The sequence below is a fragment of the Bombina bombina genome, chromosome 5 (genome assembly GCF_027579735.1).
Source record: "Bombina bombina isolate aBomBom1 chromosome 5, aBomBom1.pri, whole genome shotgun sequence".
In the NCBI taxonomy this organism is placed as follows: Eukaryota; Metazoa; Chordata; class Amphibia; order Anura; family Bombinatoridae; genus Bombina; species Bombina bombina.
The window spans coordinates 857,296,748-857,311,308 of record NC_069503.1 but is presented as its reverse complement, the minus strand read 5'-3'; positions in this window follow the sequence as shown (position 1 = coordinate 857,311,308).

Genomic DNA, 14,561 nt, shown 5'->3' with positions numbered 1-14,561 from the left:
TACTTCTCTCCTGAGTATTTAAGTTTCCCTAATACCAGCATACCTTTGTGGATTATTGAAAACCCTGCCCTCTTGGTAGGTGTGTCCACAATCTGCTCTAGCCTTCTGCTAACCTGCAAGCTGCTAGCTGCAGCATTTACCTAAGTTTGTGCCTTCTCTGGAACTTGCAACACTTCTGGATCTCATCTCGGCAGCTCTCCTGCATTCCGTCCCAGCGTGAAGTGCGCTAACGTCATCAGCTACTGCCAATCATCTCCTCTCTGAACGCAGCCTGCTACATCCAGCCTGGAACTGCCATAAGCCATCCGTGCAGTGTTTCTCCTCCACTTCTCTGCTGAATGTTCCTGCATCACTGCCCAGCAGTTCCGCTACAGTCAGGTCGTATATACCTCTCATTATATCTGTGATGACACACTTGTACTGACAACAAGATGCTTAATCAGTTCAGCACTCTTGCTTTGCTTTAAGCTATACTCTGCTTGCTGGTGTATATAACCACACTGTTACATCAAACTTATACTATTGCAGATAGTTGTTACCCTCACTTTCACAAATACAACATTTACCTGTCTCTATAATATTATATATGTTCGCTAGCTGCATTTATTAATCCTAGAACAAAACAGAGATTTTAAAACGCTATTCATTTATAAGCAGTTTGTGTGATTTGAAATAATAATCCAGCCAATAAGATGGATCCAGCTGATGTTGCCAATCAGGTGGTCGTTCTCACACAACGTGTCTATGCTCTAACTCAGACCATATGAGAATTACAAACTGAAAATCAAATTTTTATGGATTGACTTAGAGAGATTTACTCAGTCAAAGCTAATCCTACAGATTTTCAACCTGAACCCCAGGTTTCTCTACCTGATAAATTTAATGGTAATAGGATGTTATTTAAAAAATTCAGGAATGCCTACTTACTTCTCTTCGAACTGAAACCGAAGACCTATAGCACTGATACGTTGAAGGTGTTAACCATCATCTCCTACCTCAGGGGGGAGCCTCTCACAGATCTCACAAAACTAGACAATAAATTTATATGGACTCAAAACTGTCAATCAGTTTTTGAACAACTCAAGACCAGTTTTACGACAGCCCCAATATTTAAATTCCCTGATGCACACCTTCAATTCATCATTGAGGTAGATTCTTCAGATTTTGCTTTAGGCGCTGTACTTTCACAAAAACAGTCTATCACGGATACTATGCATCCAGTCGCATATTTTTCTAGGGTTATGACATCAGCTGAAAGAAATTATCCAGTTGCTGAAAAGGAACTTTTGGCCATCAAGTGTTCTTTTGAGCAGTGGCGTCACCTGTTAGAGGGTGCTACTCATCCTATAGTGGTTATTAATGACCACAAAAATCTTCAATATCTTCAAAAAAATAGAACTCTATCCGCTAGACAATTAAGCTGGAGTCTCTATTTTTCCCTTTTTGACTTCATCACTACCTACTGTTCAGATAATTGAAATGGTAAGGCAGACGCCCTTTCTAGACGTAACTCCAGACCAACCATATATAGTGAACCCACTACTGTTATTAAGAGGTCTAACTTCCTAGGTTTACTGATAAAACATCACCCTCATATTAAAAATTCCCAATTGTTGGATACCTCAAAACCTCTTCAACTTCTTCAATTAAAAGACGATGGATATTACTACCACAACAACCGTCTTTATGTGCCACCAAACTACAGAACTGAGTTCCTTCGATCATCTCATGACTCCCCCCTCTCCGGACATTTGGGATTTCGGAAGACGTTGGACCTATTACAACGGTTTTGTTAGTGGCCTTCCATCACTAGATCCGTTAAAGAATACATTTCACATTATACTCTATGCTCCACATCTAAACCTTCACACCAACTTCCTGTTGGCTTGTTGCAACCCTATTCAGTACCCAAGACTCTTTGGATTGACATTTCTCTGGATTTTATTGTTGACTTACCTAAGTCATCTTCATACACTACTGTCCTAGTTGTTGTGGACATTTTCTCTAAAATGGCGCATTTTATACCCACTACAGCCCTACCTACTGCCCAACAAACCTCCGACTTGTTTAAAAAAGAGATTGTACAGCTCCATGGTCTACCTACTACCATTCTCAGTGACAGGGGTTCCCAATTTACCCCCAGATTTTGGAAACAACTCTGCATATCTTTACGTATCACCCAAAAAATCACCACATCATATCACCCTCTGACCAATGGCCAAACTGAGAGGACTAATCAGTGGATAGAACAGTACCTCTGTTTCTATTGTTCCAATCAACAGGACTCTTGGGCTACTTATTTACCTTTAGCGGAGTTCGCTTACAATAACTCTACTAACGACTCTACCTCCCATAGCCCATTTTTCATCAACTATGGCTTACATCCACAAATCAACTACAACCCCAGAGTAACGACTTCCTGTCCTCAAGTCAATGACACCATCAACAGTATCTCCCAGACTTTCTGTGGTATTCAAAATAACATCAAACATGCACAAGCCTCTCATAAAAAATACTATGATCTCCATCATAGACAACAACCCACATATCATGTTGGACAGTTGGTCTGGCTCTCTACCAGGAATTTGAGACTCCGAACTCCATCAAGAAAACTCAGTAAATTGTTCATTGGTCCTTTTCCGATCATTGCAATTTCTAATCCTGCTACAGTCACCTTACAGCTTCCAGACTCGTTTAGGTTGCATCCAACTTTCCATGTTTCCCTAGTGAAACCTTGCCTCTCTACAGATGTTTTCCTGGGTTCAAGTTCTCACACTCTTACTCAGCCCATGGATGTTAAGTATGAGATTCATAGTATCTTGGATTCCAGACGCCGTCACAGATTCTTAGAGTACCTTATACACTGGGCTGGCTACAACCATGCCGTAGAGTCGTGGGAGCCTGCATCCAATATTTCAGCCCCCAAGTGTGTTTCCCTCTTCCACCGAAGGAATCTGGATAGGCCTTGTCCTTAAACTCCTTGAGGTTACCTTTTTGGGGGGACTATGTCAGGACTGCCTTCTCTACATCCCAACACTGTACCTTTAAGCAGCTATCTACTTCTCTCCTGAGTATTTAAGTTTCCCTAATACCAGCATACCTTGCTGGATTATTGTTAACCCTGCCCTCTTGGTAGGTGTGTCCACAATATGCCCTAGCCTTCTGCTAACCTGCAAGCTGCTAGCTGTATTGTTTACCTACGTTTGTGCCTTCTCTGGAACTTGCAACACTTCTGGATCTCATCTCAGCAGCTCTCCTGCATTCCTTCCTGTAGCGTCCCATTGTGAAGTGCGCTGATATCATCAGTTACTGCCGATCATCTCCTCTCTGAATGCAGCCTGCTACATCCATCCTGGAACTGCCATAAGCCATACGTGCAGTGTTTCTCCTCCACTTCTCTGCTGAATGTTCCTGCATCACTGCCCTGCAGTTCCGCTACAGTCAGGTCATATATACCTCTCATTATATCTGTGATGATACACTTGTACTGACAACAACTCTACTTGCTGGTGTATATAACCACTCTGTTACATCAGGCTGATCTCTAATCTTTAACCTGTTGCAGCTGCCTGGTCTTCCCTTGTGTCTCTCTTTATTTAGTATGCGCAATACCTGGCTATACAAAGACAGTAGGGATAACTTATACTATTGCAGATAGTTGTTACCCTCACTGTCACAAATACAACATTTACCTGTCTCTATAATATTATATATGTTCACTAGCTGCATTTACTAATCCTGGGACAAAATAAGAGATTTTAAAACGCTATTCATTTATAAGCAGTTTGTGTGATTTGACAATTGGTCACTTAGTGATATAAAGCCCTTACACCATACCATATTATAGTCTTGATAAAGGCCCAAAATGGGGCCAAAACACGTTGACAATTTATGGTGAGCTTCATTTTCATTATTCACACTTGTTTTAGCATTATCGCACTATGTTGTTGTTGTTTTTTATTCACAGGAATTCAGAATTTATGCATTAAGGGATCTCTTGGATAACTCCCGATCTCTACCAAATATCTTTTCACTACCTAAAGTTTATACCACTGAGGATTCAACTGAGACACTTTCACAACATTCAGGATTATCACTTAAACTTCAAGTATACATTTGGATCACATTCTCATCAGTTTAATCACTTTTGTTTTCACAAACTTTACACATATTTTTAAATTCCATTTTTACTGTTTTACATTTTTATATTTTTTACCTTTTATAGATTTTTTTCACTTTTTTATATTTTTCACCTTCAAGGTGCAATATAGGACACCATCACGATTTTATTTTTATTTTTACTTTTTTTACTTTTGCATATTCACTTCATCTGACTCATTCTATGTCATTACTCTGAACTGCATTTCCTATTTGAGATTCAAACAGTTATTATGGACCACTTTTTGATTCTTGTTCTATATTTGCTTTTTAAATAAGCCTTTTATCATACGATTAATTCTGTATTTTAACCATATTTTAATTTTTGTGTATAGCATGGATCCATGACTATATATATATATATATATATATATATATATATATATATATATATATATATATATATATATATATATATATGTTATTAAATAGATATGTTCTAATTTGTAAGCATTTCCTTTGCCTTACCACCCATTAGGCGCTCCTTTAGCTTTATATACTTAAAGGCCAGTAATAAATACTACTCTTAGAAACAGAGGCACTTTAATTAATTAAAGTTTACAATGATGCTTATTTTTTAAATACTTACTTTTGCGCTATGGTAAACATAACTTCATTCCTCCACCTGCATCTGCTGCTTCATTAGCATATAGATGATGAATACGGCTTCCTTTAATCGTTAACAAGAGGAATTGGGGTATTTTATCCCATAATGTCACCCAAACTCTGCCTCCTGGTAAAATGCAAATTATCCCAAAATTAATTTGCAAGTAACAAATACTTCAAAAGGGCATAAAGGATGGTGCATTAACTGCTGGGATGGGTATAGAATAGTATAGTTAAACAGCAAAAATAGGATTAAGATCACCACAGATAATTCAACACAAATTTAGTACCATCAATTTCTTCAACTATTAAGGATAATATAAAATACAATGTAATTGTAGTAATATAGTTATTAAGATACCATTAGTAGATGTTCACAAGTGTGATAACGAAGAGAAATAAACATATATATAAAATTTCAACTGTGTTTAAATTCTCTAGGATTTGAAATAGATAAAAAATCCCAATAATGACACTGAAAAAATGATAAAAAAATATAAATGTAAATATTTGTTCTAAACAAAACATTCTCTCCTTATAAATATGCAATTGAATCCTGATACAATATAAATCACACACCAGTGTGTCCGTTCATACTAGACTAAAAAAAGAAAATTAAAAAGTAGATACTCTGAATATGACCACACTTAAAAAGCTTAGGCCTAGATTTAGAGTTGGGCGGTAGCCGTCAAAACCAGCGTTAGAGGCTCCTAACGCTGGTTTTTACAGCCCTCTGGTATTTGGAGCCAGTCAGGAAAGGATCTAACGCTCACTTTCCAGCCGAGACTTTTCCATACCGCAGATCCCTTTACATCAATTGCGTATCCTATTTTTTCAATGGGATCTTTCTAACACCGGTATTTAGAGTCGTGGCTGAAGTGAGCGTTAGAAATCTAATGACAAAACTCCAGCCGCAGAAAAAAAACAGTAGTTAAGAGCTTTCTGGGCTAACGCCGGTTTATAAAGCTCTTAACTACTGTGCTCTAAAGTACACTAACACCCATAAACTACCTATGTACCCCTAAACCGAGGCCCCCCCCACATCGCCGCCACTCTATTAAAAATTTTTAACCCCTAATCTGCCGTCCGCACGCCGCCGCAACTTATGTACCCCTAATTTGCTGCCCCTAACACCGCCGACCCCTATATTATATTTATTAACCCCTAATCTGCCCCCCTCAACGTCGCCTCCACCTACCTACACTTTTTAACCCCTAATCTGCCGACCGGACTGCGCAGCTATTATAATAAAGTTATTAACCCCTTATCCGCCTCACTCCCGCCTCAATAACCCTATAATAAATAGTATTAACCCCTAATCTGCCCTCCCTAACATCACCGACACCTAACTTCAAACATTAACCCCTAATCTGACGACCGGAGCTCACTGCTATTCTAATAAATTAACTATTATTAAATAAATTATTCCTATTTAAAGCTAAATACTTACCTGTAAAATAAACCCTAATATAGCTACAATATAAATTATAATTATATTGTAGCTATTTTAGGATTTATATTTATTTTACAGGTAACTTTGTAATTATTTTAACCAGGTACAATAGCTATTAAATAGTTAATAACTATTTCATAGTTACCTAGTTAAAATAATTACAAAATGACCTGTAAAATAAATCCTAACCTAAGTTACAATTAAACCTAACACTACACTATCAATAAATTAATTCAATAAAATACCTCCAATTACCTACAATTAAACCTAACACTACACTATCAATAAATTAATTAACTAAACTATCTACAATTACCTACAATTAAACCTAACACTACACTATCAATACATTAATTAAATACAATACCTACAAATAAATACATTTAAATAAACTAACTAAAGTACAAAAAATAAAAAAATATTTACAAACATAAGAAAAATATTACAACAATTTTAAACTAATTACACCTACTCTAAGCCCCCTAATAAAATAACAAAGCCCCCCAAAATAAAAAAATGCCCTACCCTATTCTAAATTAAAAAAAGATTGAGCTCGCATTCTATTGGCTGATCGGAACAGACAATAGAATGCGAGCTCAATCTGATTGGCTGATTGAATCAGCCAATCGGATTGAACTTGATTCTGATTGGCTGATTCCATCAGCCAATCAGAATTTTCCTACCTTAATTCCGATTGGCTGATAGAATCCTATCAGCCAATCGGAATTCGAGGGACGCCATCTTGGATGACATCCCTTAAAGGAACCGTCATTCATCGGGAAGTCATCGGAAAAAGAAGATGGGTCCGCGGTGGAGGTCTTCAAGATGGAGCCGGTCGTCATCGGATAAGGATAGAAGATGCCGCTTGGATCAAGATGGTTGCCGGTCCGGATCGCCTCTTCTTCCCGGATAGGATGAAGACTTTGGAGCCTCTTCTGGACCTCTTCAGCCGCCGGATTATAGATCGCCAGCCCCCGCTTGGGCTTGGATGAAGATTTCGGAGCCTGGAACGATCGGTGATACCTGGCATGGTGAAGACAAGGTAGGAAGATCTTCAGGGGCTTAGTGTTAGGTTTATTTAAGGGGGGTTTGGGTTAGATTAGGTATATGTGGGTGGTGGGTTGTAATGTTGGGGGGGTATTGTATGTTTTTTTTTACAGGCAAAAGAGCTGAATTCTTTGGGGCATGCCCCGCAAAGGGCCCTTTTAAGGACTGGTTGAATTTTTGTAATTTAGAATAGGGTAGGGAATTTTTTTATTTTGGGGGTCTTTGTTATTTTATTAGGGGGCTTAGAGTAGGTGTAATTAGTTTAAAATTGTTGTAATATTTTTCTAATGTTTGTAAATATTTTTTTATTTTTTGTAACTTAGTTCTTTTTTATTTTTTGTACTTTAGTTAGTTTATTTAATTGTATTTATTTGTAGGAATTGTATTTAATTTATTTATTGATAGTGTAGTGTTAGGTTTAATTGTAGATAATTGTAGGTAGTTTATTTAATTAATTTATTGATAGTGTAGTGTTAGGTTTAATTGTAACAGGTTAGGATTTATTTTACAGGTAATTTTGTAATTATTTTAACTAGGTAGCTATTAAATAGTTCTTAACTATTTAATAGCTATTGTACCTGGTTAAAATAAATACAAAGTTGCCTGTAACATAAATATTAATCCTAAAATAGCTACAATATAATTATAATTTATATTGTAGCTATATTAGGATTTATTTTACAGGTAAGTATTTAGATTTAAATAGGAATAATTTATTTAATAAGAGTTAATTTATTTCGTTAGATAAAAATTATATTTAACTTAGGGGGGTGTTAGTGTTAGGGTTAGACTTAGCTTTAGGGGTTAATACATTTATTATAGTAGCGGTGAGCTCCGATCGGCAGATTAGGGGTTAATTATTGTAGGTAGCTGGCGGCGACGTTGTGGGGGGAAGATTAGGGGTTAATAAATATAATATAGGGGTCGGCGGTGTTAGGGGTACATAGGGATAATGTAGGTAGCGGCGGTATACGGAGCGGCAGTTTAGGGGTTAAAAAAAATATGCAGGTGTCAGCGATAGCGGGAGCGGCAGATTAGGGGTTAATAAGTGTAAGGTTAGGGGTGTTTAGACTCGGGGTACATGTTAGAGTGTTAGGTGCAGACATAGGAAGTGTTTCCCCATAGAAAACAATGGGGCTGCGTTAAGAGCTGAACGCTGCTTTTTTGCAGGTGTTAGGTTTTTTTTCAGTTCAAACTGCCCCATTGTTTTCTATGGGGATATCATGCACGAGCACGTTTTTGAAGCTGGCTGCGTCCGTAAGCACCGCTGGTATCTAGAGTTGCAGTGGCATTAAATTATGCTCTACGCTCCCTTTTTGGAGCCTAACGCACTGAAAACGCAGCCATTTTGTGAACTCTAAATACCAGCAGTATTTAAAAGGTGCGGGAGAAAAAAAGCATGCGTAGCTAATACACCCCTTTATCCGCCAAACTCTAAATCTAGCCGTCCGTTATGTGAGCTAATAACAATCGGCTTATTTAGGTAAAAAAATAATATAATAATAAAACCCTGTTGTTTTAGAGTTAAATTTATCTTCAGATATTAGATTTATAAGAATGTAGGGACTCAAAGGGACACAGTACTTTGTAGATATTGGGTAAATATTTGTAGAAAAAAAAATATATATACATATAAAAAGTCTCAATTGCAATTGATTTTATTCGGTTATTGCAATATTCGTCCATCAGCCTCTGTTAGTCACAATTAGGAGCAGTATTAACAACAATCTGGAGCGGTAAATGTAATTGTCAGGTGGATACTTGAATTACTGTTTAAGACTCAACACGCCTCCCTCATACCTCAGGTGAATGTATCAAAACACTCCTGTGTAAGTCACTTAGATGTTAGGAGCTTCGTCGTCAGCAGGTATTATACTCCAACTCCGGTTCTCTTTCTGAGTGGTAGAAACTGCTACTATGTAGCGACCACATATATTGTGTTGAAGCTTCTCAATTTTGTTTCTAAATGGATCACGTGACCGCAGGCAGCCAGTCTCATTCTGTGTATATCCTGCGTCACGTCTTAATCCACTTCCGTTTTAGGACTCGTCGAAAGAAGTTATTTCTGTGAGCACTCACCTTTCAACTTCTACTTTAAAATTCCAGATAGTCCTTCTTCAATAATGCCCCTTACAGTGTTGGTCAGAATAAAAAATATGGCTTTCTCAACATGTTTCGGCTGTGGTGCCTTTATCAAGATGACATATTGAATTAAATTGGTGTTTTTATAGCCTGTTTAATCTCCACCTCCTATGACCCTTGGATTGTTTCCAGGCTATTAACCTTTCAAGTCTTTGTTAACCCTTCAAGTCTCTTTGAGCCCTTCATGTCCGTGTCAATACTTAATTTATTTCTTATTCTTTCATCACATATATAAAAAATACATATACAAACAATCATATATGGTATAATAAAAATGTAATAGTATAAGACAAAAATAATAATAATCTATCTACCCTTGGCGAAAATGTATAATGCATACACACATATGCTATCCATAATTAATGTAATTCTATCATGATACATCACTCCTATATTACAAACAAACTATTATCCTCAATCTCCATAATTATATCATATATTTCTGAATGTGATACATGTTGTTCTCCTTCATTCAAATTAGAACGCTATATGTAATTGCTAGATGAACAAAAACAATCTTACACACATATCCCCATGCATATACAAATACTAATTATTAAAGCTTCCCCATTTAGAGTGGTCTATTGAATGACTAATACATATTCTATATAATGGCTTTATAATTACACAAGTGTAAAACGTGAAAAAAGTGAAGAAAAGTTGAAAAATATCCTTTATATATAAACGGATCCTTCTTCCTTCATATCATTATTGTTTATGTTTTTATGTTCCCCTTATTAGGTGTATGTCTTTGATTTTAATCTTCCCATAATTTCATACATGAAATATATGAAATATAAACAATTATAAAAAAATAATTAATGACGATAAAATATATAGTGATAATAATAATAAAAAAATATAATAAAAATATATAAATAGTAATTGAATGCCTCCTTTAAGTGTATGAAAAATAATAATTATTATTATGATTAATGTGAATAAAACTTATTTGTGCATTAATTAGTATTACTTCTTAAATTTTCCATCTATTCTGTTCTCAGATACCTCATTCAAATCTATATTAAACATACAACTGATATCAAATGCTTCCATCTACCTTAATACCAGAGTAACATCAGTAGAAAAAAACATATTTTCTCCCATTCAGGACTGTTACCCTTTATTTTTCAATCCAAGAGTAGAACCAAATATGATAGAATTCTATAAATTCCATAATTATGTTACTCAATTATATGGTTTAGATATAATTCATTATTCAAACCTTTAGGATATAGAGTCCCAAATGTATAAATAAGTTCAGACTCTTGTCTTAATAACCTGTATTCCATGTTATCTCCTCTATTGTTTTTGACTAGTTTCTTAATTAAGATCTCTGGGGTTTTTATGATGTTTCTCATAAAAATGTTTATATAGTCTTGTATCTGTTTTTCCTAGTTCAATTCTTCTAATGTGCTCTCTAATTCTATCACGGAGCATTCTGCTCGTCTGTCCCAAATATTGAAAATTACATGAACACTGTAGTAGGTAGATTACATTTGTGTCTGAACATCTTATTGTTTCTCTTATAGTATATTCTTCTTTATTCTTTTGTGATTTCACCATTTTCGTTTTTTTACTGAAAGCACATGATTTACATGTATGACAGGGGTAAAACCCCAATATCTTTTCTCCCAATAATCTCCTATCTTTTTCTTTTATTTCTGCTTTATATTTGCTTAGGGAAAGAAAGTTCTTAAAATTTGTCACTTTTCTAAAAATATATTCAGGTTTTTTACTTATTTTTTGTCCTATTAGCGGATCACTTTTTATTAGATGCCAATGTCGGGCAATTAATTTTTTCAATCAGTCTATGTTGAGATGAATAATTAGTTATAAAGGGTACTTTCATATCATTATCTTCTATATTATTTCTTTTTACTGATTTTTCATTATTCAAATTTTTATTTCTCTATCCATTTGTCTAACTTCTTTTATTGTTTTCTGAAATGTTTCACTCTCGTACCCTTTTTGCACAAATCTTTCTTGCAAGATTTCTGATTGTTTATAAAAATCATTAATATTAGAACAGTTACGTCTAATTCTCAATATTTGCCCTTGTGGAATATTTTGTTTTCACCTTCTATGAAGATTACTTTTGTAGTCCATATAATTATTGGCATAAACTTTTTTGAAGAAGGTAACTGTAGTTATTTCATTCTCAACAATATTAATCTCTATGTCTAGAAAAGAAAATGTTTTACTATTATAGTCATTGGTAAATTTTAGACCTAGCTGATTTGTATTCAAATCTTCTATAAATAGATGGAGTAGTTCCACATCTCCTTTCCAGATAAAAAAACATATCATCTGAAGCGGGCGGAGCTAGCTGCCAACAGGAGCAGACGTGCAGGGAGAGAGCTCCTGATTTTTGACTCATATAAGTAATTCTTAAGGCGAATAAATATTTGTTTCTAAGGGCAATTCTGACCCAATGGGGGGTAGTTATCAATGTGCCTACTTTACCTGCCTTCGCTGGCCCAATACGCCCGCCTAAGCTCGCCTACCATCGCCGCCGGGGACCTGCAAAATTTTGCCTAAGTTATCAAAAAAGATGTCAAAAAGCTGCGCACCAAGTACGGGGCGATGAGCAGCGGACTGTGAGAGTTATCACTCATCCGATCTCGCTGCTCTTCGGCTTTTTGACAGCTTTATTGCTAGCCTGTCACTAAGCATCCACACTAACTACACTGTTCTACCCCCTATACCGGCGCCCCCGGAGCCTCCCGCAACTCAATAAAGTTATTAACCCCTAAACCGCCTCTCCTAGACCCCGCCGCAACTCTTATAAATGTATTAACCCCTAAACCGCCGCTCCTGGACACCGCCGCCACCTACATTATACCTATTAACCCCTATCCTGCCCCCTCTATACTGCCGCCACCTATAATAAAGTTATTAACCCCTATCCTGTGGATTCCAGAACTCGCCGCAACTAAATAAATAGTTTAACCCCTAAACCGCCGCTCCCGGACTCGCCGCAACCTATATTAAACTTATTAACCCATATCCTGTCCCCCCTACACCGTCGCCACCTATAATAAATTTATTAACCCCTATCCTGCCCCCCACTACACCGCCGCCACTGTAATAAGATTATTCACCCCTAAACCTAAGTCTAACACTAACCATAACACCCCCCTAACTTAAATATTAATTAAATACATCTAAATAATATTTCTCTTATTAACTAAATTAATCCTATTTAAAACTAAATACTTACCTTTAAAATAAACCCTAATATAGCTGCAATATAAATAATAATTATATTGTAGCTATCTTAGGATTTATTTTTATTTTACAGGCAACTTTCAATTTATTTTAACTAGGTACAATAGCTATTAAATAGTTATTAACTATTTAATAGCTACCTAGTTAAAATAAAGAGAAATTAACCTGTAAAATAAAAACTAACCTAAGTTACAATTACACCTAACACTACACTATACTTTAATAAATTATTTCTATTTAAAACTAAAAACTTACCTGTAAAATAAACCCTAAGATAGCTACAATATAATTAATAATTACATTGTAGCTATTTTAGGATTTATATTTATTTTACAGGTAACTTTGTATTTATTTTAGCTAGTTAGAATAGTTATTAAATAGTTATTAACTATTTAATAACTACCTAGCTAAAAGAAATACAAAATGACCTGTAAAATAAATCCTAACCTAAGTTACAATTAAACCTAACACTACACTATCATTAAATTAATTAAATAAATTACCTACAAATAACTACAATTAAATACAATTACATAAACTAACTAAAGTACAAAAAATAAAAAAGCTAAGTTACAAAAAATAAAAAAAATAAGTTACAAACATTTAAAAAATATTACAACAAATTTAAGATACTTACACCTAATCTAAGCCCCCTAATAAAATAACAAAGCCCCCCAAAATAAAAAAAATGCCCTAACCTATTCTAAATTAAAAAAGTTCAAAGCTCTTTTACCTTACCAGCCCTTAAAAGGGCCTTTTGTGGGACATGCCCCAAAGAATTCTGCTCTTTTGCCTGTAAAAGAAAAATACAACCCCCCCAACATTAAAACCCACCACCCACATACCCCTAATCTAACTCAAACCCCCCTTAAATAAACCTAACACTACCCCCCTGAAGATAATCCTACCTTGAGTCGTCTTCAGCAAGCTGACCCACCGATGGAACTGAAGAGGAGATCCGGAGCGGCAGAAGTCATCATCCAAGGCGCGCTGAAGAAGTCTTCCATCTGATGAAGTCATAATCCAGGCGGTGCTGAAGAGGTCTTCCAACCGGGCGATGTCATCTTCCAAGCGGCGTCTTCAATCTTCTTTCTTCCGAATCCATCTTCATCCCGCCAACGTGGAACATCCTTCTTCCCCGACGAACTAACGACGAATGAAGGCTCCTTTAAGGGACGTCATCCAAGATGGCGTCCCTTCAATTTTGATTAGCTGATCAGATTTTTCCTACCTTAATTCCGATTGGCTGATATAATCCTATCAGCCAATCTGAATTGAAGGGACGCCATCTTGGATGATGTCCCTTAAAGGAACCTTCATTCAGTCGTCGACCATCGGGGAAGAAGGATGTTCCGCGTTGGCGGGATGAAGATGGATACGGAAGAAAGAAGATTGAAGACGCCGCTTGGAAGATGATATCGCCCGGATGGAAGACTTCTTCAGCGCCGCCTGGATGATGACTTAATCGGATGGAAGATTTCTTCAGCGCGCCTTGGATGATGACTTCTGCCGCTCCGGATCTCCTCTTCGGTTCCATCGGTGGGTCGGCTGGCTGAAGACGACTCAAGGTAGGATGATCTTCAGGGGGTAGTGTTAGGTTTATTTAAGGGGGGTTTGGGTTAGATTAGGGGTATGTGGGTGGTGGGTTTTAATGTTGGGGGTTTGTATTTTTCTTTTACAGGCAAAAGAGCAGAATTCTTTGGGGCATGCCCCACAAAAGGCCCTTTTAAGGGCTGGTAAGGTAAAAGAGCTTTGAACTTTTTTTAATTTAGAATAGGGTAGGGCATTTTTTTATTTTGCGGGGCTTTGTTATTTTATTAGGGGGCTTAGATTAGGTGTAAGTAGCTTAAAATTGTTGTAATATGTATATTTTAAATGTTTGTAACTTATTTTTTTATTTTTTGTAACTTAGCTTTTTTTATTT